The following is a 22,749-nucleotide window of genomic DNA, read 5'->3' as shown; positions in this document are numbered from 1 at the left end:
AATTGTAATGAGGGAAGAGGAAAAAAAAATATCTGTGTTGGTCAGGAAAGGGTAGAGGTGGGAAACAGAAGTAAAGTATTAGGTCTTCGAGTCAATCTGTAGAGGAATGCCGACTGTCATCTTTTTGTAAATAAGTCATATTTATTTAAGCTTAATGTGCCCATGGCTTGGTAACAAACAAACAAACAGGTGCAATTTCCTGAAGCATTTGCCAGGATGAAATGAAATGCATCTATTTTCACTAACAATTCTCAAAGTCAAGCCTTTCCAAAGGCACCCTCTAGGGAAGAAACCATTAATGAATGACTGCATTTGATGACTGACTACCCTGTTTTTTCAGGAATTTTACATAAATTTCAACTATATTAAGAAAGAGAAAATGCCCCTGTAATTTTATATTTTATTTCTAATGTCACTCACTGTTTTGGGGTTGTCTCTTTGATAGTCTATGGAAACTATACTCCAGATTAAACTCCTTTAATAAGGTAAAACCACTATTCTGAAAAGAAGTATAACTAGTTTGGTACAAGTGGTTCTTGTGATCTTTATCCTGGTTCTCCTTCTTTCTATGTGCCCATGTACCGATGTACTGTCTCTTCAATAACCATTTCAGAATTCTGACAGGCCAAGCTTATCAGCTTTGTTGTTTGGACCATGTATTCTTGGTTATTGGCATAACTTGAAATTTCTCCCAAGAAGCACCAGCTTTGGGGTAAAAATGAACACATGCATGGGGAGTACTTGACTATTGCTGATTTATACCCTTTCTTCCACGATGCAGGACCTCCAGCTTCCAAGTACTTTCTGGGATCACATTCCTTTTTTTTTTTTTTTAGGTTTTATTTATTTATTTATTTATTTGTCAGAGAGAGAGAGAGAGAAAACAAGCAGGGAGAGTGGCAGGCAGAGGAAGAAGCAGGCTCCCTGATGACATGGGACTGGATCCCAGGACCCTAGGATCATGACCTGAGCTGAAAGCAGACGCTTAACCGACTGAGCCACCCAGGTGCCCCTGGGATCACATTTTCATATAAATCTCCTAACACCTTTCTACTTGGGCCCCCTCAATGTCTAGTATCCACAAAGCAGTTGACAGTAGAGCTTCACTACTGCAGCTGACTTACATAAAAACAGGGACATGCCCTACAGCGGTGCTTATCTTCCAAGGCTCCAAAATCTGAATGAAAGTGTCAGAAGAAGGCTTCATTTTCTTCAGCCCCTACTGTGCCATAACACTGCATGAACCCACAGAGCTGGAGAGAGACAGCATACTTTGCTTGTTACTCAAAACATTTGACACATAAAAACAAAAACAAACAAACAAAAAACAAACAAACAAAAAGAACCCACTTGACACCAAGTATGTAGGGTCTTGTTCTCCTCACACCAACCAATTCTCTGACTCTTCAGATGTGAACTGAGTGTCCTATGATTGAATTCAATTCCGACACCGACTACCAAGAACTATCATAGACGACACAGGTTAAGGGTCAGTCCCACAAAACTGCCCTCACTACTGAGGCCGGTTTCACATCCTTGTACTTCTTTCCAACCAGCTGTAAACCAGGGGTTCCCACAGTCCTCTGCTCAGGTTTGATAATTTGTTAGAACATCTCACAGAACTCAGGACAACAGTTTATTTACCAGTTTGCTGTGAAGGATCCAACTCAGGAAGAACAGCCAGATAGAAGAGATGCATAGGGTAAGGTATGGAAAAAGTGGCACAGAGCTTCCACGCCCTCTCTGGGCATGCCGTCCTCTCTGGGCATGCTGCCCTCTCAATACTGTGATGTGTTCACCAACCTGAAACTTTCCAAACCCCATCATTTAGCAGTTTTTATAGCAGTTCTGTTATGTAGGCATGATTGATTAAACCATTGGTTGTTGGTGTCTGAGCTCAATTTCTAGTCCCTCTCCCCTCCCTGGAGGTTAGGGGGTGAAGACTAGAGGTTCCAACCCTCTAATCACCTGGTTAGTTTCTCAGGCAGCCAGCCTCCATCTTGAATCCTCTTGAGGCCCGCCACAAGTCATCTTAGTAGCATAAACTCAGACATGAATGAAAAGGGCTTGTTATGAAACACAGACAAATATTTCTATCAGCCTTATCAGTCAGAAAATTGCAACGTTCTAGAAGCTGTGTCAGGAACGAGGGACAAAGACATAATATCTATTTCTTAATGTATCACACCCAAGTTTTACATGTCACTCTTGAACACAGACCATCAGCTTTTACTCACAGGTCTTCTTTCCCCAAGGTTCAGACTTAGCCTAGAAGGTCCTGCTGATGTCCACATACTATGTCAACCTCTCTTGCCATACCCACCCTTCATATGTATAAACTAAATCTGAATTCCAGTTTTGACTTAGTTACTGTACAGAGACACTTGTCCATTTCTAGTTTCCTGGTTCTTCTTCTGCTTTCTAGATCCCCAAGGACACCGGGCTTTGTCCAGCAAGTCATCAGGACTTACACAAGATGCAGACAGCATCAGACAGGAGGCTGATCAAACTGTAGAGACTGCTAGACTGAGAGTTACCACCAGAAACTATACTGACAGACAATCCCAACAAACTCGATGTTGTAACTCAGAGGTGGAGGTCGTTGGGGGAAGGGGAGGTGCTGGGTAGTCAGTCTCAACATGGTTGAGACACTGAAGGATGATAGGCAAATAGTAGGTATGAGAACCAGTACAATGAACAGGGCAAACTTGAAGTACAAGCCAAAGAGATAAAAGTACACAAGCAAAGCGGGTAGGTGAAATATATGCCTCATGGATGACACACAAGCTTAGTAGCTCAAAGGAAAAGAAAAAAAAACTTTGTTGAGACATAATCACAGTTAACCCTCACCAACACTAGGAAAGGTGAACACTGTTACTCCTAGCCTACAGGGAAGGAAACAGGATCAAAGGCATTTGGTAAATTTCTCTGGCACTAACAGCTAGGAAGTCCCAGCACTTAGAGCCCATGCTCCTTCTCCTCTCCCTCCTAGTAAGCAGAGGTGGGGGTGGAAGCTTCACAGGGAGCGGTAACATTTATGCTTAGAGCTCATCATCATTTTTTTGTTTAGTATTCTTTTATTCTTCCCTTTTCTACCTTGGTTTTCATTTGCTCATTACAATATTTATTTTTACTTTTAATAGTTTGGAAACTCTCTTGCTCCCTGGGGAAGATAGAAAGAGGAGGCTTAAATTGAACTTTAATAAAAATCATCTAAGATGTTCATTGTTCTTCCATCTTAACATCACTAAAATCACGGTGAGATTTTTAATCAATGGTATCTTTCATTCCTGTTTGCCAGGTGGCAGTCGTGGCATAGTTGCTGTCATGGTCTGTATGGGCCTGAATGTTCAAAGTGTCAAAAACTTGTAGGTCAAAACTTATAGAAAGGTCATCAGTAACTTGAATGAAAATTGCTGAAACAGTAGAGGACCACTCTTTCCCTCTAGCAATCATATAAACCTCAGAAGGAGGTGATGTGATATATTTAGCAATGTCCCTGGGGGTTTAGTCTAAGCCAGCTCTGTATAATTGCCAAAAGCTGCCCAGCCCAGCAACAGTGGCTTTCAGTTTATGGATTCTTTGAAGTAGCTGTATTCCCAACACTCTTGAAGGCACAGAGGTCACTATTGTGTGAAGAACCAAAGACATCCATGACTAAGTCAAATGTGATTCAGAAGAGTTAATCTCTTTAGGTGAAGAAGTTTTAGGAATAACCAAACCATTTAATTTTATTATTTTTTTCTTTTTTGGTATGTACAAAGCAACATATGATTAAAACATAAACCCTCAATGAAAACCTCTAATCAAAGTTTAATAAGTAGAAAATAAAAACTTTATGTAAATGGGAAACCTTATATTCAGTTTAATTAACAGGGATTATAATGTTGGTATATAAAATAATAATAAAGTGATGAATTTTATTTTATTTTATTTTTTAAGATTTTATTTATTTATTAGAAAGATGGAGAGAGAGCACAAGTAGGCAGAGCAGCAGGCAGAGGGAGAGGGAAAAGCAGGCTCTCCACTGAGCAGAGAGTCCCATGCAGGGCTCGATACCAGAACCCCGGGATCATGACCTGAGCCGAAGGCAGCCGCTTAACTGACTGAGCCACCCAGGCGCCCCTAAAGTGATGAATTTTAGATTCAAAAGAATATGATATTTGCAATATACTGAGTTTTTTGGTCCCCTTTCACTCTCAAAAGTAACTATGGTTGTCCTAGCTTTAGAGAAGCAAAAATAATCCCTTGGTAGACTCTGACGCCCTCTTGTGTTTAAAGCATGAAAGAATCTTTTTGGGGGGCGGGGTAGGGGTTGTCAGAGAGATCACAGGCGCTTGACAGAGAGACAGAGAGAAAGTACAAACAAGGGGAGCAGCAAGTAGAAGGAGAAGCAGACTCCACACTGAGCAGAGAGCCCGATGCAGGACTCGATCCCAGGACCCCGGGATCATGATCAGACCCCAAAGCAGACGCTTAACTGATAGCACCACCCAGGTCTCCCTAAAGCATGAAAAGTCTTTATGGAAATGCATTTTACTTAAGGTGACATTGGGGAATTTTACATTCTGATATTGCTTATTCTGGGAGGAGAAACCACCGCAAAATGTGAACATCTCAAAGTGGATCATCTACTAATTTCCCCACTAAGATCGCAGCTTTGAATTTCATGTCATCAGACTTTATTACTGCCTGCCTCTTACGGTTGCTGCTAACTCTAAACTCTAGGACCCTCCTGCTCCATTAATGAGTAACTTTAGTTCCTGGTACACCATCACTCTCTAGAACACTATTTCTGTTTTGCTTCCTGGTGAAATCAATACACATACAAGTGATTTTCCTGACACCCTGGCTTCTTACTACCTTGACCTTCTCTCCTCCAATGCCCTTATTCTCCACCCTGTTCCAGTTGTGCACTCCCAGGTCACCAGAGACACTGTCACACTAGTACCATTTTGCTCTCTGACCACCAAATTTCGTATTTCCGCCCAGCTTCTTCTAGGAACCCGATCCCAACAAATCTTTGACCCCTATAAGAATATATAATCCATTAATTTTGCTAGTATTTCACTGTGCCTCATCCCCCATTGTTCACTTTAGTCTCCATACCAGATGAAAACCCAATTATTCATTATAGTAACAGCCTAGCAAACACCCTCAAACTCCCTTGCTCTTCTTTTGCATTGTCATTTGCTTGACTAAACTACAAACTCCCTTAAATCCACATCTCCCCGACTCTGTGCCTACCACTAAATGTGGATAGAGGAAAACAGAGAAGAATAGTGGTTCTTCTGATTTTCAATTCATGATCAAGAATCTTAACGCTGGGGGATGCCAGGGTGTCTCAGTTGGTTAAGCAGCTGATTCTTTCAGCTCAGGTCTTGATCTCAGGGTGATGGGTTCAAGCCCAACACTGGGCTCCACGTTGGGCATGGAGCTTTCTTTCTTCTTCTTTTTTTTTTTTTGAAAGTTTCTTTTCTTTTTTTTCAATGGAGCTTTCTTTAAGAAAAGAAGAAGAAGAATCTTCGTGCTCAGTAGTGCCCAGCAATTCATACTTTACTTCCCTAGACCATTCATTCTTCTTTTCCCCTATTTTGATATGTCACAATGTCTTCTTCCTGCTCAGTACCTTCTCTCATAGTCATCCTCAGCTGATAACCTTATTTCTTACTTTACTGAGAAAACTGAAGCAAGCAAAAGAGACTTCTAGATTCTCTCTACCATGGCTGCCCACCTACCAACATACTCTGCCTTTGCTCCTTTTACTTTGGCCTAGATGAATGTCTATGCTTCTGTCTAAGGCTTAAGACAGTGTCTCCATTTTGCAGTAAATCCCTTAAATTCTCTTATACATCAACATATATGGATAAGATATGGATATAGTATATAGATATAGATAGGTAGTATCTATACATAGGATCTATCTGTATCTGTGTATCTATCTACCATATCCTGATATATCGATATGTCTCTACCATATTTATCTCTTACTACTGGATCATTTCCAATGGCATGCAGCCATGTTATTTTTTATTTCTTTCATTTCAACATCTCTCTTCATCTCACACCTTATGACCACTGCTATATAGCTCTGCCTTCTTATACAACAAAACTCTTCAAAGGAGTCCTCTATACTTGCGTCAGCGATCCCTCTCCCATTCCCTCTCAAATCCATTTAATTGTTGTTGTTTTAGGCCTCTCGGTTTTAGAGTTTTGTTAAGCACCAGTAGAAACTGGAGCCATACCTCTGAGAGAGCACACTAGCCTGCCCCAGGAGGAGGCAGCCTCTTTCCCCAACAGAGTTGTATGATTTTGCCAACATGTATCAGCAGAAATCTAGGGAGCAGCTGAAGGTATGGATTCTAAAAGTGTTAAGCCAATGGAGATAAAATATACTCAGTTAGGCCAAGGTCACTGACATGGGCACCCTCCTCCAGGGTTTGAATAGAACATGCTGGCTGGAGTAATGGGGAGAGTGCTAACAGTTTTGAAAAGGTTGGCTAATGAAAGCTGGGACTCCACAATAACACTGAGTTAATGAAACTGAAATGCCAGATATTCTCAGCATCCTGTAGGCAAAGGAATGCACGTTTTGGGAAAATAGGAATGGATCCATGACGTGCAACTGTCCCAGCCACCTCCTGACTAGAGCCCTCTGGGAAGGTCTAAAGGACACCCCTTTCACCAAGATATTGGGATATGCATGCGTGAGGCAGGCCTCAGCATCCTTGAAGAGCTCTGCAGCTCGGAGATACTGGCAGATGAGGCGCTGGTGAAAATGTGCCCTTATTTCAGTGGAAATATAGGGATTCCGCATGGGAAAGGCTCCGCAGAGCACTGGGCTGCTTGAGAGAATAGGGGGCAGTGACTATAACAAACCACAGATGGGGCATTTTTTTACCATCTCTGGTTTGTGCCACTGGGGCACAGATTTGGGGGTTCCAAGAAATCATAAACCAACAGCATAATAATATGCTGCTTGACATATGTATATATAAAAAAAATAACCTAGGGGGGCCTGGGTGGCTCAGTTGGATAAGCCTCTGCCTTTGGCAGGAGTCGTGATCCTGGGTCAGGGAGCCTGCTTCTTCCCCCTCTGCCCCTCTCCCCTACTTGTGCTCTCTTTCTCTCTCAAATAGATACATAAAATCTTATGTATATATATATATTTTTTTTTTTTAAAAAGGACAAAGTAAAAAAGAAAAAAAAATCTAAGTCTGCAGAACCTAACTGAAGTTGCCAAAGGATGCTTTGTACCCAATACCCAGACCTAAGTCAGTTCAGAGACTAAGAGCCCCAACAAGAGGGAAAATCTGGGAGATTGAGAAAAGATCCTGCAACACAGCCATAGGCATGGTATATCGTAAATCCTCCTCCAAGCCAGCATTTCTCAACCTCCGTACTACTGACATTTTGGCCTGGGTATTTCTTTGGTGTGGTAGCGGGGAGGGTACTGTCCTGTATACTGTCGAATGTTCGAGAGCATAACCTAGTTTCTACCTATAAGATGCCAGTAGCACACACACATCACCTTTTCTCCAGTTGGGACAATCAAAATGTTTGCTTAAACATTACCAAATATCCTCTGGAGAGTAGGATTACCAGATTTAGGAAATAAAAACACAGATGAAATTTGAACTTCAAACTATTGATTGGGGTATATTTATACTAAAAAAATTATTTGTTCCTTACTGAAATTCAAATTTAACTGGGATCCCCTATATTTTATTTGTCAACCCTAACCTGAGGATCAAAATCACTCTTTGTTGAGAACTACTGATCTAAGCTGGTACCTTTTTAAATGTGCTGAGAACTTATTACAACACGGATTCTTGAGGTCCGCTCCCAGAGATTCTGACTTAGTGGACTGGGTACCCCATGGGGTAATGTCTCTGAATTTTCTTCTTTTTAAGAGTTTATTTGTTTGAGAGAGAGCGCATGAGAGAGAATGAGCATGGGGAGGGACAGAGGAAGAGGGAGAAGTAGACTCCCCGCTAAGCCCTGCTTGGGGCTCAATTCCAGGAGCCCAAGATCATGACCTGAGCCAAAGGCAGATGCTTAACCAACTGAGCCACCCAGCACCTTGGAAGGAGAGAATCTTCAGCAGGCTCCACGCTCAGCACAGAGCCCAAAGCAGGCTCAGTCAGTTTCACCGCCCTGGGATCATGACCTGAGCTGAAATCAGGTATGTAAATGAGGTATTTTTGATACTTGTTTCTTTCTGCTTACCAGATCCAGCTGGCATAATGACATTAATATATAGGATCGGCACGATGTCTTCTGGGATATCAAGACAATCAAGGTTCCTCTCAACTAGATTAGGATGGGAGGAAAGAGAGAGAGGACAAAGCCCTGGGACATGAACATAAATGTATCCTGTTGTGACTGCTATCTAAATAAATACAAATTGTGTTTGATTTTCCTTATTGATTAGAAAGGAAAAGAAAACATTTGATAAGTCAAGAGTTGCATACTAGGTACCAGGTGTTGTGCTGATCATCTCCACTAAAGATACAACATCTTGAGTGGCTGCTGAGATTGGAATCACCACCTAGTTAGAATCATAATAATCTGGGGCACCTGGGTAGCTCAGTCAGTTAAGTGACTGACTCTTGATTTAGGCTCAGGTCATGATCTCAGGGTGCTGGGATCGAGCCCCATGTCGGGCTCCACATTTGGTACGGAGTCTGTTTATGATTCTCTCTCCCCCTCTCCCTTTTCCCTTCCCCCGCTCATGCTTCCTATCTCTCTCTAAAATAAATAAATAAAAGCTTTTTGAAAAAAGATCATATTAGGGCATCTGAGTGGCTCAGTTGGCTGCCTTCAGCTCAGGTCATGATCCCAGGGTCCTGGGTTGGAGGCCCTCATCTGGCTCCCTGCTCCGTGGGAAGCCTGCTTCTCCCTCTCCCACTCCCCGTGCTTGTGTTTCCTCTCTCACTGTCTCTGTCAAATAAATAAATAAAATCTTTAAAAAAAAATCATAATAATCTAATGCATCCTGTATGATCCATCTGACTTTTGTACCAGCTGAACAGGTGAGTTACACAGAAAGGCTAGAGGAATCCCCACCCCAGTATCCTACATCTCTGTTGCTGTCATTAATCTCCACAATCCTCTCAGAGTATGTGTTGTTACTTTTTGGTTCATGTCTTGGTACATAGGAAGCAGGAGTGGGAGGGCAGTTCCAGGGGATTCCATGTGATGCTTCCTGCCATCATAGCTGTTACTCCATGCAGGGCCCCAAAGTTAGACTAAGTTAGGCCAAGACTTCTTCTATCTGCTCATCTCCATAAGCTGCTACTCTGAATTTTTTTAAAGGTGTGATTTATCTATTTGACACAGACAGAGAGAGAATCACAAGTAGGCAGAGAGGCAGGCAGAGAGAGAGGGGGAGCAGGCTCCCATCTGAGCAGAGAGCCTGATGAGGGGCTCGATCCCAGGACCCTAAGATCATGACCTGAGCTGAAGGCAGAGGCTTAACCCACTGAGCCACCCAGGTGCTCCGCTATGCTGAATTTTTGAACTTGGTGGTGTTTTGTGTTCCTGGGAGTCAATGGCATTTCAGAAGCAGTGTTTAATAATTCCCAGAATCACTGGGTATTTCCTTTCAGCTAGTGTATAGTCACCAAGCAAATCTCTTTGAGGCAATACTATTTAAGGTGTTTCCCTGGACCAGTGACCATTCACTTCACTTAGAAATTCATTAAAAATGAAAATTCAGAGGTGCCCGGTGGCTTGTCAGTTATGAGTCTGTCTTCAGCTTAGGTCATGATCTGAGCATCTTGGGATCAAGCCCAGTATTGGGCCCCTTGCTCAGTGGAGAGTCTGCTTCTCCTCCTCCCTCTGCCCACCACTCCCCCACCTCATGCTCTCTCTCTCACTCTCCTCTCAAATAAATAAATTAAAAAAAAAAAAAAAGATGATCTCTCCCTTTGTCCTTCCCTCAGTGCTTAGGTGGGCACACACGTGCAGTCAATCATTCAATAAGTAAAAAATCAAAATTGTGAAACCTCCCTTTGCCTTCCTAATTACCCCTTCCCTTACTATGCTTTTCTCTCTAGCCCTTCTCACCTAACATACTACATTATTTGGTTATTGTTTATTATCTGTCTTCTCTCACTGGAAGGTGAGCTTTACAAGAGCAGGTTCTATTTCATTCACTGTTCTATCCTTGATGCCTAGGACAGTGCCTGAAACATAGTAGGTGCTCAGCAATTATTTCTAAATTGACCTGAATGAATGTCATGAAAATTCTTGGAGAATAGTTAGCAAGTATCTCCAGCCTATTGTCTTTACATTAGGTATTGGTTGGCAAGCATTTCCTGTAAAAGGCTTGGGAGTAAACACTTTAGGATTGTGGGCCATGCAGTTGCTATAGCAACCACTCCATTCTGGCACTATAGCATGAAAGCAGCCATAGACAGTAAGTAAATGAACGGGTGATACATGGAGAGGAAGCAGAGGAATTGCTCAAGTCTTGGGAATTAGGAGGCTGAGAAAGGAGTTTACATGGAAAGGAGGGACTTCATATGGAAATATTTTATACAAATATGTCTGATTCACTTCTTTTCATGTCTTCTTGCTCCACCATCACAACTAATACTACTGAAGTTACATTTTCCCTTTGGCTTTGACTTTAATATTGTACGTTTAAAACTCCCACAGAATACACTTACTAATACAACCTCCAGGTGGAGTCCTTTCTCTTTTCTCATTAAACTGTTTTTATTATAGTTGACCCTTGAACAACTCCAGAGTTGGGGGTACCAACTATCAGTGCAGTTGAAAATCCAACTTTTGACTCTCTAAAAACTTAACTGCTGATACCCTACTATTGACCAGAAGCTTACAAGAAACAACTGAGTAACACATATTTTATATGTTTACATGTATTACATACTGTATTCTTACAATAAAGTGAACTAAAGAAAATGTTTTTAAAATCAGAAGGAAGAGATAATACATTTATAGCACCTTACTGTTATTGATACTATAAGTTTATATCGTCTGATTACAAGATCCTCTCTCACTGCCTACATCAATATTGACTTCAAGTTTTTATTTAAATTCCAGGTAGGTAGCATACAGCGTAATATTAGTTTCAGGTGAGCAGTATAGTGATTCATCACTTCCATACCGCACCCAGTGCTCATCACAACAAGCACTCTCCTTAATCCCCATCACTTATTTAACCCAGGCCCTCCTCCCCTCTGGTGACCATCATTTTGTTCTCTATAGTTAAGAATCTGTTTCGTGGTTTGTCTCTCTCTCTCTTTTTTCCTGATTGCTCAGTTGTTTTGTTTCTTAAATTCCACATGCGAGTGAAGTCATATTTTCTCTTTCTCTGACATTTCACTGAGCATTATACTCTCTAGCTCTATTCACATTGGTGTAAATGGCAAGATTTAATTCTTTTTATGCCTGAGTAATAGATAGATAGATAGATAGATGATAGATATCTCACATCTTCTTTATCCATTCGTCAGTTGATGGATATTTGGGTTCCTTCTATAATTTGGCTATTCTGCTATAAACATCAGGGTGCATGTATCCCTTCAAATCAGTATTTTTGTATCCTTTAGGTAAATACCTAGTAATGCAATTGCTGCGCCATAGGGTAGCTCTATTTTTAACTTTTTGAGGAACCTCCATACTGTTCTCCAGAGTGGCTGCACTTCAATATTGTCTTATCTGAAACAAAACACTATAGATATTACATGTATCACTAAAATTAGACTTGAAAAATGAAAAGATAGGGGCACCTGGGTGGCTCAGTCAATTGAACATCTGCCTTTGGCTCAGGTCATGACCCCAGTGTCCTGGGATAGAGCCCCACATTGGGCTCTCTGCTCAGCAGGAAGCCTGCTTCTCCCTCTGCCTGCCACTCCCCCTGCTTGTATTCTCTCTCTCTCTTGTTCACTTTCTCTCTCAAATAAATAAATAAAATCTTAAAAAAAAGAAAACTACCACAATATTAAATTTACATTAAATATCATTCACCTTATGTCTTTGAAAGGTTATCCACTTCCATACAGTTCTTGCACACAGTGTTCTATGTGATGAACACTCAGGCAATGATGGTGATAATGACACAAAGTGTCTCAATACAGCTCTTGTACAGTTATTAGATTTTCACACAAAGACACACACCCATAGACAACAGTTGCTTATTAACTGTACAGCATGATGACTATTTACTATTCTTTTTTTTTTTTAAGATTTTACTTAATTATTTGACAGAGAGAGAGAGACAGCGAGAGAGGGAACACAAGCAGGCAGGGGGAGTGGGAGAGGGAGAAGCAGGCTTCCCACTGAGCAGGGAGCCTGATGAGGGACTCAATCCTGGGACTCTAGGATCACGCCCTGAGCCAAAGGGAGTCCCTTAACCAACTGAGAACCCAGGCGCCCTACTATTCCTTAAGTAGAAGTGAACCATCACAAAGATCTTCCTTGTCATCTTCATGTTGAGTAGACAGAGGAGGAAGAAGGGGAGGGTTTGGTCTTCCTGTTTCAGAGGTGACAGAGGCAGTAGAGGTGGAGGAGGTGGAAGGGAAGGCAGGAGAGGCAGGCACACTTGGTGTAACTTTACAGAAATACAGGTAATTCTGTCTGACTTTTTTACTTTTTCCTTTCTCTAAATATGTTTCTAACCAGTACCAATCCTTCCACCATTTGCTTTTCTTTCAGTGTCTATGTTGTAAAAGAACTGAAAAGCAGTCTTGAGGGATGCCTCGGTGGCTCAGTCAGTTAAGTGTCTGCCTTCATCTCAAATGCTGGGGACGGGGGTGGGGGGGGTGGGGGGGTGGCTCAGCGGGGAGCCTGTTTCTCCTTCTGCCTGCTCTTCCCCCTGCTTGTGCTCTCCCTCCCTCCCCCCCCCTCTCTGACAAATAATTAAAATCTTTAAAAAAGAAAACACAACAAAAGATGTCTTGAATAATCAGAACCCTTCTGCCAAATTGTCTAATGTCAGTATGTTTTCTGGAAAGGCTTCATCATCTTTTCACTGGCTGGCACTGATTTGGAAACCCTCATCTCCATCAGGTCATCGTCTGTTAATTCCTCTGGCATCAGCTCTTAAATTTCTCCAAGGTCCATATCTTGAAATCCTTCATCACAACCACCCTCTACTTTTTTTTTTTTCCATATTCACAATCTTGTTCATAATTTCCTTGATTAGCTCTGTTGTAAATCTTTTGAAGTCATGCACAACATCTGGGAACAGTTTTTCCAGCACAAATTCATTGTTTGAGGCTTTTACAAAGCCTCAAAAAAAAAAAAAACCAAAAGCCTTTACAAAGCCATTGTTCAATGGCTTTTATGGTTTTTTATTTTCTTTTAAATATTTTTAAATATTTTTTTAAAGATTTTATTAATTTATGTGACAGACAGAGATCACAAGTAGGCAGAGAGGCAGGCAGAAAGAGAGGAAGGGAAACAGGCTCCCTGCAGAGCAGAGAGCCTGATGTGGGGCTCAATCCCAGGACCCTGAGATCATAACCTGAGCTGAAGGCAGAGGCTTTAACCCACTGAGCCACCCAGGCACCCCTTGTGCGGCTTTTTCTATAATAGCAGTAGCACCTCCAATGGTGTGATCCTTCCAGATTTTCATGATGTTCTCTCTATTCCAGTTCTCTTTCATAATGTTGACAATCATTTCCTCAGAGCACTGTGTGTATGGAGCTTTAAAGGTCCTTATGACCCCATGAGCTAGAGGTTGAATTAGACACATTTGAGGGCAAGCAGACCACTTCAGCACCTTTGGTGTTGAATTCTTGGGGTCCGGGGTGAACAGGGGCATTGTCCAAAATCAAAAGAATGTTAAAAGGCAGTCCCTTCCTGGCATAGTACTCCTCTGACTTCAGGAACAAAGCTTTGATGGAACCAATCCAGAAAATGGGTTCTCCCTGTCCAGGCTCTCTTGCTAGACAAACAAAACAGTGGCAACTGGTGTTTATCTTTCCCCTTCACAGCTCAGGGGTTAGCAGCTTTATACATAAGGCAGTCGTGATCATAAACCAACTGCATTGACCCAAATCACAGAGTCAGCCTCTCCCTTCCGGACTTAAATCCTGCGGCTTGCTTCTCTTCCTTACTAATAAATGTCCTTTGTGACACTTTTTTTTCAGAACAGGTCACTTTGGTCTGCATTAAAAACCTGTTAAGGCTGATACCCTTTCTCCTCAATGATTTTCTTAATGGGTCTGAGAACTTCTCTAGCTGCCTCTTGGTTGGTGGAAGCTGCTTCTCCTGTTGATATTTTTTAATCTAAAGTTCTTGCTAAAATTATCTAACCATCCTTTGCTATTATTAAGTTCTCCAGCTTTAGATCTTTCATTTTCCTTTTGCTTTAAACTGTCATAAAATGATACCCCACTTTTTCTAGAATCATATTAGAGTCTACTGATATGCCTTTCTTACACTAATCCTGTACCCAAATAAGAGCTGCATTTTAGGGGCACCTGGGTGGCTCAGTCAGTTGAGCGTCTGCCTTTGGCTCAGGTCATGATCCCAGGGTCTTGGGATGGAGTCCCTCAGACTATGTGCTCAGCGGGGAGTCTGCTTCTCCTTCTCTCTCGGAACCCTAGCCCCTCCCAGCTGATGCTCACTCTCTCTCTACCTCAAATAAATAAATAAAATCTTTTTTAAAAAAAAAGAGCTGCATTTTCAATATGAGATAAAAATGTATTTTGCAAAGAAGTGCAAAGTTTTCACCTCCATTGGTGTAGCTACAGTGACAGTTTCACAAATTTCCTTTTTCTTTTTCTTTCTTTTTTTTTTATGCTCCTTATGCTGGATTCATTTATCTTGAAATGGCAGGCAACCACACTGCAGACCTCAATCTACAGTACATATCAAGCAATTCAACTTTGTCTTATAATGTCATGACTTTCCTCTGTTTCTTGCAAGCGCTTTGAGCATCACTAATGGCACTTACTACGGGTCCCATGGTGTTATTCAAAGTTTACAGTGTTGCACTAAGCATCATGAAAAATGTGTGAGAACTGTGAGAGAACACATTTTACTGTGACACACGATATACTGGAGAGACAAATGGGTCATACGGAGATTATTACTGTAACACGGCATTTTAAGTGGATACTGACAACACTTGAGCTCACTGCCATAGCTAGGAGAGGTGGCTACAAAATTCTTGCAGTATATAGTATGTATTACAATTAATTTTATGTAGGTCTGATTTAATACTGCATCTTTGCATTTGTTTACATCTGTCTTGACCACAAATGGCACCACGTATGGTCTGTATTTGTGTAGGTACTTTTTTAAAAAAGATCTATTTATTTGAGAGCGAGAGTTGGGGTGGGGACGGGGTATAAGAGGAGGAGAGGGAGCCTGAAACAGATTCCATGCTGAGTATGGGGCTGGATGCAGGGCTCAATCTCATGACCCTGAGACTACCACCTGGATCAAAACCAAGAGTCAGATGCTTTACCAGCTAAGTCACTCAGGCATCCCCGTGCACATACCTTTTGATAAAGTTTAAATTTTTATAATAGATTTTTATATATTTTATGGTAGTAAGTGACAAAATAATATCTACATATATTTTATGCACTCATGACATACCTAACTTCTCAGTTTTCTTGATAGATCTAGGCTATGCAGTTCATCTGTGAGTTTTTTCAAATTGTTGCAAATATCAAAAAAAATTCCAATATATTTATTGGAAAAACGCATGTATTAGTGGACCCACACAGTTCAAACCCATGTTGTTCAAGGGTCAACTGTAGTTTAGTCCACAAATATTTACTGAGCATCTACTATGTGCCAAGATATAAGTGTTAGGATATAGCTTTGAATTAGACAAAGACTCTCTCCTCAGAAAGCTTACATTCTAATGAAGACAGATGATAGATAGATAGATATAGATAGATATGATCATTTCAGAAAGTGGTATGTCAAACAAGGAAGTGACAGAGTCATGGGAGCCTTCCTTGAGGAAATATCACTTGAGCTGAAAACTGAAGAGTAAGAACCAGCCATGCAAAGACCTGTTTGTTCGTTTGTTCTTTCACTGTGGTACAATATCTATAACATAAAATTTCCCACTTTTGAGTAGAGTTTTGTGACACCGAACACCACCACCCGTCTCCAGAACTTTTTCATTTCCCCAAACTGAAACTCTGTAGCCGCAAACAATCACTCCTCATTCTCCCCTTACCCTGGTAGTAACCACTATCTTACTTTCTGTTTCTATGAATTTGACTCCTGTAGGTCCCTCATACAAAGGTTTGTTTGTCATACGGTATTTGTCCTTTGATGACTAGCATATTCCACTCAGCATAATGTTACCAAGGTTCATCCATGTGTTAGAATTTTTAAAACAAATATTCCATTATAAACATAGACTACATTTTGTGGTGTTCTTCTACTGATGAGACACTTGTATTACTCACAAGTGTACAAATCTCTATTTGAGTGCCTGCTTTCTATTCTTTCAGTATATACCCAGAAGTAGAATTGCTGGATCGTATGGTAACACCATGTTTAATCTTTTGAGGAATTGCCAAGCTTTTCCATAGTGGCTACGCCACTTCACACTCCCATCAGCAAAGCACGAAGGGTCCAGTTTATATCCATGCCAACTCTTGTTATTTTCCTCTTTTTTTCTTATTATTATTTCCTATTGGGTATGACGTGGTATCTCATTATGGTTTTGATTTACATTTCCCTCATGATTAGTGATGTTAACCATCTTTTCATATGCTTACTGCCCATTTTTCGATCATCTTTGGAGAAAGGTCTACTCAAGTCCTTCTGCCTTTTATAATTCGGGTGTTTGGCTTTTGTTGTTGAGCTGTAGGAATTCTTTATATATTCTAGATATTAGCCCCTTATCAGATACATGATTTATAAATATTTTCTGCCATTCTGTGGGTTGGCTTTCCACTTTCTTAATAATGTCCTTTGAGACTTGCGAGTTTTTAATTTTGAAGAAGCTCAAAGATCGGTTTTTCTTTTGTTGCCTGTGCTTTTGGTGTCATATCCGAGAAATCACTGTCACGAGGCTTTTCCCCCTTGTTTTCATCTAAGAGTTTTATACTTTTAGCTGTTATGGTTAGATCTTTGGTTCATTTTGACTTAATTTCTGTATACGGTATAAGGTAAGGGTCTGACAGTTCTTTTGTAGTGGATATCCAGTTTTCCCAGCACCATTGGTCAAAAAGACTGTCTTTTCCCCATTGGACATTCTCTCTATTCCATTTCACTGGTCTGTATTTTTTGTTTATGCCATTACCACTGGGTTTTTCTTTTAAGATTTTATTTATTTATTTGACAGAGAAAAATCACAAGTAGACAGAGAGGCAGCCAGAGAGAGAGAGAGGGAAGCAGGCTCTCTGCTGAGCAGAGAGCCTGCTGCGGGACTCGATCCCAGGCCCTGAGATCATGACCTGAGCCGAAGGTAGCAGCTTAACCCACTGAGCCACCCAGGCGCCCCACCACTGTTTTTTGATTACTACAATTTTGTTGAGGTTAGAGTTTTAGATCAGAGGTCACAGCAATTAGAAAGAACTAGAGTAGGGAATCGGTGACCTTTTTCTATAAAGGGCCAAATAGAAAATACCTGGGGCTTCAAAGGCCATGTGGTCTCTGTCACAATTACTCCACCTGCCATTATGGAGTAATGGGGAGAATCAGATGGTTGCGGCTGTGTTCCAAAAACACTTTATCTTAATTGGTGGCAGGACAGATTTGCTCCAAAGGCAGCATTTCGACACTCTTTGGACTAGAAGTCACATTTGGGCATTTTCAAAGGCTTAAAGGAAGGCCTGTGTGACCAGAATAAAGGTTAGAGAGGAGGAAGAAGCTGAGGCTGGAGAGGTAAGTCAGAGCCAGATCACAGAAGCCTGTAGAACACAAGGAGAATTTGACTTACTCTCTTGCATTCACTCACCAAACATCCATCAGGGACCTTCTGGGAGCTAGGGGCTGGGACTACATAGACTCCATCCTCAGCCTCCGTGGACTTCTGATATAAGGAAGTGAGAGCTAAGGAGTTTTAATACAGATCATATTTTCCTGAGTCATGACCTATGTTCCACTCCCTCACTTGAATGAATCATGAGAGATGCTCAGAGCTTTACCCTACTGCTTAATTTTTTTTTATTTTATTTATTTGACAGACAGAGATCACAAGTAGGCAGAGAGGCAGGCAGAGGGGGGGGGGAAGCAGGCTCCCTGCTGAGCAGAGAGCCCAATGCAGGGCTCGATCCCAGAACTCTGAGATCATGACCTGAGCCGAAGGCAGCGGCTTAACCCACTGAGCCACCCAGGCGCCCTACCCTACTGCTTTAGTTCAAGCCTTTATTCACTGTCTCCAGGATGATTGCCACAGTCTGTTCAAACACCTCTGTCTATAGCCTCACCTCCTTCAAAACTACCCCTCACATTGCAGCAAGACAACTCCTAAAATGTAACTATGATTGCACTCCCAGCTTCAAACTACCACTCTATCACTGTTAAGTCCAAACCCTTGGGATGATACATAAGGCCCTGAGTGAGCAGACCCTTGTCAACTTCTCAGCATCATACGCTCTCTCTCCCCTTGGTGGGAAGTACTAGCTGATGACGTGGGGTATTAACTCACAAAAACCCTCACAAGAGCATGTTTGACTCATGATTAAGCCCTGCATACCACCTACATTAAAGAAGGGTATTTGATATCTATGTGAATTCTTATTGTTTGTGTCTCTGTTATAAAGTACAATTATGAATTGAGCAAGACCTGTAATAAAACAACAAACACATAGAGCAAAAGCCCTGCGCTGCTGAGTCAGTTAAGCCTCAGAATTCACTTCCAAGGTAAGTCATACCATTGTCTCCATTTTGTAGATTAGGAAACAGACACAAAAGGTTAACTTCCCCAGGACTGCACAGTTTGCCTAAGTGAGGTCTTCAATATTCAGACCCAGAAATTCTGGCTCTATAATCTGTGTTATCAAGCACATTGTGCTCCCTCACTAAATCATAAATATATTCTTTTAAAATACTGACAAGCTGCTCCTATAGTCTAAGAGGGTGACCACTGGCTGGCAGCATCAGATTCATCTAGAATTTTATTAGAAATGCAAATTCTGAGAGGGGGGTTGAAAGAAGGGGGTGGGGTTATGGACATTGGGGGGGTGTGTGCTTTGGTGAGTGCTGTGGGGTGTGTGGACCTGGCGATTCACGGACCTGTACCCCTGGGGATCAAAATATATGTTTATAAAAAATAAAAAATTTTAAAAAATGCAAATTCTCTGGGATCTCTCTCTCTCTGTCAAATAAACAAACAAACAAACAAATAAATAAATAAAATCTTTAAAGAAATGCAAATTCTATACCTGGGACCTGACCCACTGACTCAGAATCTCTGGAGGTAGGGCCCAGGAAGCTGAGTTTTAGCAAGCAATCCAGGTGATTTTTTTTTTTAAGATTTTATTTATTTATTTGAGGGAGAGAGATAGAGTGAGAAAGAGATAGAGCATGAGATGGGGGTGAAGAACAGAGGGAGAAGCAACACCTGAACCGAAGGCAGACGCTTCATTGACTGAGCCACCCATGCACCCTCCCCAGGTGATTTTTCAGCATGATAAAGTTTGAGTTTGAGACAGTTTGCTCTAAAATATTTATTCCTGCAGAGTGAAGACCTTAATGGAGGCAAAGCTTAAGACAAGCATGAGCACCAATGACAAAGAAGTAGAAACAGAACTCTTTTTAGCGTACAAAATTTTCTAAGTCCGACGTAAAAAGAAAGCAGACCTATACAGAACACTACAGGATGTCAAAGGTCCTGAGAGGTTGAAGAAAGTACAAGATAAACCTGACCTTGGAGCCATCAGGCTGGCGCTCAAATCTAGCACTCCCACTAACCAACTGTGTGCCTTGTAAGAAATGGCTTAACCAGTGTCTCAATTTCTTCACTAACAAGTTAGAATAATAAGCCCTTTGACCTGCTCCCTATGATGGTTGTGAAAATCATGTGGGATAAGATATGTGACGATGCTTTGTATGGAAGGATAACATGGTGATAAAGTTTGTTTTGCTGCTGGAACTCCTTACCGCAGCATATATCTTCCCTTCTACTCAGGAAGCAGGTAGGATTTTGAGTCTTGTAGTGACTCAAGATTTCTCTTCAGCGTAGGTTGGAAGAGATACACAGCTGGAATGAGAGGTTGCTCTGAGCTTGACTAGAGAGAACAGAGGGAAGTGGCCTCAGCAGAGAAAATGGCGCCAGAGCTTTGGCAGATGGTGGTGGAATTCCATTAATATATCTGAACTCATCTGTGACTTTACAATTTATCCCCCCCTGAAAGGTTTAATTAAAGCCTGTAACAGCTTCGGCCAATGTTCAGTCCCAGACATTCTCACCGCCTAGCAGTTGCTATTGTGCGGGCTGTTTACAAAAACCTCTGTTCTGACTGGTCAAAGTTTGTGCCACACAGTTGTTAAATTTTTAAGTAACACCTCTGGTGATACCACAGTGTTCGAAAGGGATGTTATTCAAAGCTTATTTCAAAGAGAAGCAATTCCCCCTCAGGGATGGTTTCATGGGTTCCCACTGCGCTTCACGAGGCCAGCGCATTCCTCGGACCCTTGACCCCAGTGCCTACTCCCCGACTTCATGACATAGTTTCGGCATGTTCATTCATCACAACACAATTTATAATTTATTCTGTTTCAAGCATATTTCTCCGGCTGAGGAAGCGATGAGCTCCTATTCCGGAAGAACTCCCATGTGTCTGTGGGTCAGAATTCTATTTCTAAGCTGGGGCTTCTTCTATTCATTTCCCGAAGCTATGACATCCCAGGCCACCACACTCTTTACTTTCCCCTTTTTTCCCCATTGCTATTTTCTCCCCTCAACTACGGACAGAATAGGTAGACTTCCTATCTATTCATTTTTTTCCCCTCTTAGTTTGTCTCTTCTGGACTAAACTCGACTATCAGATAAATGTGAATCATTTAAGAGAGGGAGCTACTACCAGGAGAGATAAAAGGTCTCTCATAAGAAAACAAAACATATTACTTATGTTCCTTACTTGAATTATGTTCAATCTTGTAGTAGATTCATAGGCCTTACAATCTTTATACCTCAAAATGGTAGGTGGAAGACATCAGTTATTTTTCGAGCATGCATAATTTTTAACTGAAACTGAAATGATCAAAGTAACTGCTAGCTGTACCTGTTGAGGTGTGGTAGGACACTTAATCCCCTAAATTGTAAAAATTAAAACAAGATTTCTGGCTCTGCCTAAAGTGACCCACGCAATCTAGGGAGCAGACCAACTTTCTCTCTCACTTGGGGTGACTTGGCTTACCACATCTAGGAACTGTTGAACAGAAACCCCCAATTTTAGAGATAGTCCATTGAGCAGATATAACCAAGGTAATGCATGGGGACTGATTTTCTTTTCAGGTGCTCTTCGTAAATCACATACCTAGTTAAATACCTTCATTCCACCAGCATCCTCCCAATCCTTTTCCCCCCAAAGCAAAAAAACCTAGAGGGCTGAAGCCCTTATTACTCAAGGTGTGGTTCAAGGACCCACAGATCTGAGGCTGCCTGCAAGTCTGTCGGAAATGCAGACCCAAACTCAGGCCCAAACCAGACCCACGGAATTCTGCTGCCTTTTAACTCAATGTCCAAGTGATTCATATTCACATTAAAGGATGAGAAGTACTGATTTAGGTGACACGTTTGTTAAAGAGCATTCCAAAAAGAACCAAGATTCTCTACTCCGAACACTTGAAAAAATAAAAACAGACAACTCACTTCAATTAGGACGTGCGATGCTGGATGGAAAGCAGCCCAACCTTCGTAGGAAGGCAGCGGTGATACGGAGACTTCTACCCTGGTAGGTTTTCCTATAGAGACTTCAGCCCCAGATCCATGTCCCTTAACGTTCCAGGAGCTTACTCTTGCCAGCCCTGGGACACAAGGGAAAGAACAAGGGAGAAAATGTAGCAGCCCCTCAGCAAGGTCCTGCAAGGACCAAAAAGACCAAGACTTTCCAAAGAAACTAGCCTTGAGGAAATAGCCGGGGGGGGGGTGATGAACAGTTCTCATCTCTCCCCGATTTCCTTCCTTCTCCCCCAGGAGCCCAGCATTACCCACATTTTTTTCTTGACTACTCAGATTCAAACCGACGACCTGATGCCTCCAATCTGTCTGGGATCCTTTTTCGGCGTTCCTGGCAAGAGGATGGGGAAGAGAGAAAAGGCACGTGTCAGAGAGATATTTTTATCTTTCTCTTTGTGCAGCAGAACCTGGTAACAGCATCTCCGACACTAGCGACAACTTGAGGAAGAATCAAAACCAATCCTAGCAAATAGTTGTGCTCTGTGTAAACTTCCTGTCTTTCGCTAGCTCTGACGAAATGGAGGTGGGGGGTGTCTCCTCTCATAGGCCCTGCCTTCTAGCAAAAAAAGTGCAAACAAGAAGATAACACGTTTAAAAGGAAGTGAAAGAAACCAAAGCAAAGACAAGAGTTAGGTTTCAAGGCAAAGACCCACCAGCAATTGGAAGAGAGAGCAGCTATATTTCAAACATGCTAGTCTTCTAATGTTCTCCTTTTCTAACCCAGAAATAGAATAGGAAGGTAAGACGGTATTAAATAAGTAGTTCATCTTCTGAAAACGTGATGGTATTAAGTGAAATAATAGGACATTAACTAAGAACTTCTGGTCCCTCTCTCTTCACTAGTCTTGACAAGTCTTTTCACCCATGCTTCCCCAGTTACAAAAGGC

At 41.7% G+C, this 22,749-nt stretch overlaps 1 protein-coding gene across 3 annotated transcripts in view; it reads right to left on the bottom strand.

Moving 5' to 3' along the window:
* ABCG2 (ATP binding cassette subfamily G member 2 (Junior blood group)) overlaps window positions 1-22,342 on the bottom strand; it is a 159,723-nt gene extending 137,381 nt beyond the window's left edge. For 2 of the 3 annotated variants that reach the window (XM_045079385.1, XM_004756102.3), the window contains exons 1-2: window positions 22,118-22,342; window positions 21,776-21,930 (exon numbers count right to left, since the gene is read on the bottom strand). The gene's annotated coding sequence lies outside the window, so the exon portion shown is untranslated. Of the gene's footprint in view, window positions 1-21,775; window positions 21,931-22,113 lie in introns of all 3 variants that reach the window. The other variant, XM_013058053.2, reaches the window with a different exon arrangement.
* Window positions 22,343-22,749: the final 407 nt, after the last annotated feature.

This window comes from Mustela putorius, unplaced genomic scaffold (genome assembly GCF_011764305.1).
Source record: "Mustela putorius furo isolate JIRA1106 unplaced genomic scaffold, ASM1176430v1.1 tig00000382_pilon_pilon_pilon, whole genome shotgun sequence".
Taxonomy (NCBI): domain Eukaryota; kingdom Metazoa; phylum Chordata; class Mammalia; order Carnivora; family Mustelidae; genus Mustela; species Mustela putorius.
Note: the sequence above shows the minus strand (reverse complement) of the source record. Positions and strands in the feature narration are given on the sequence as shown.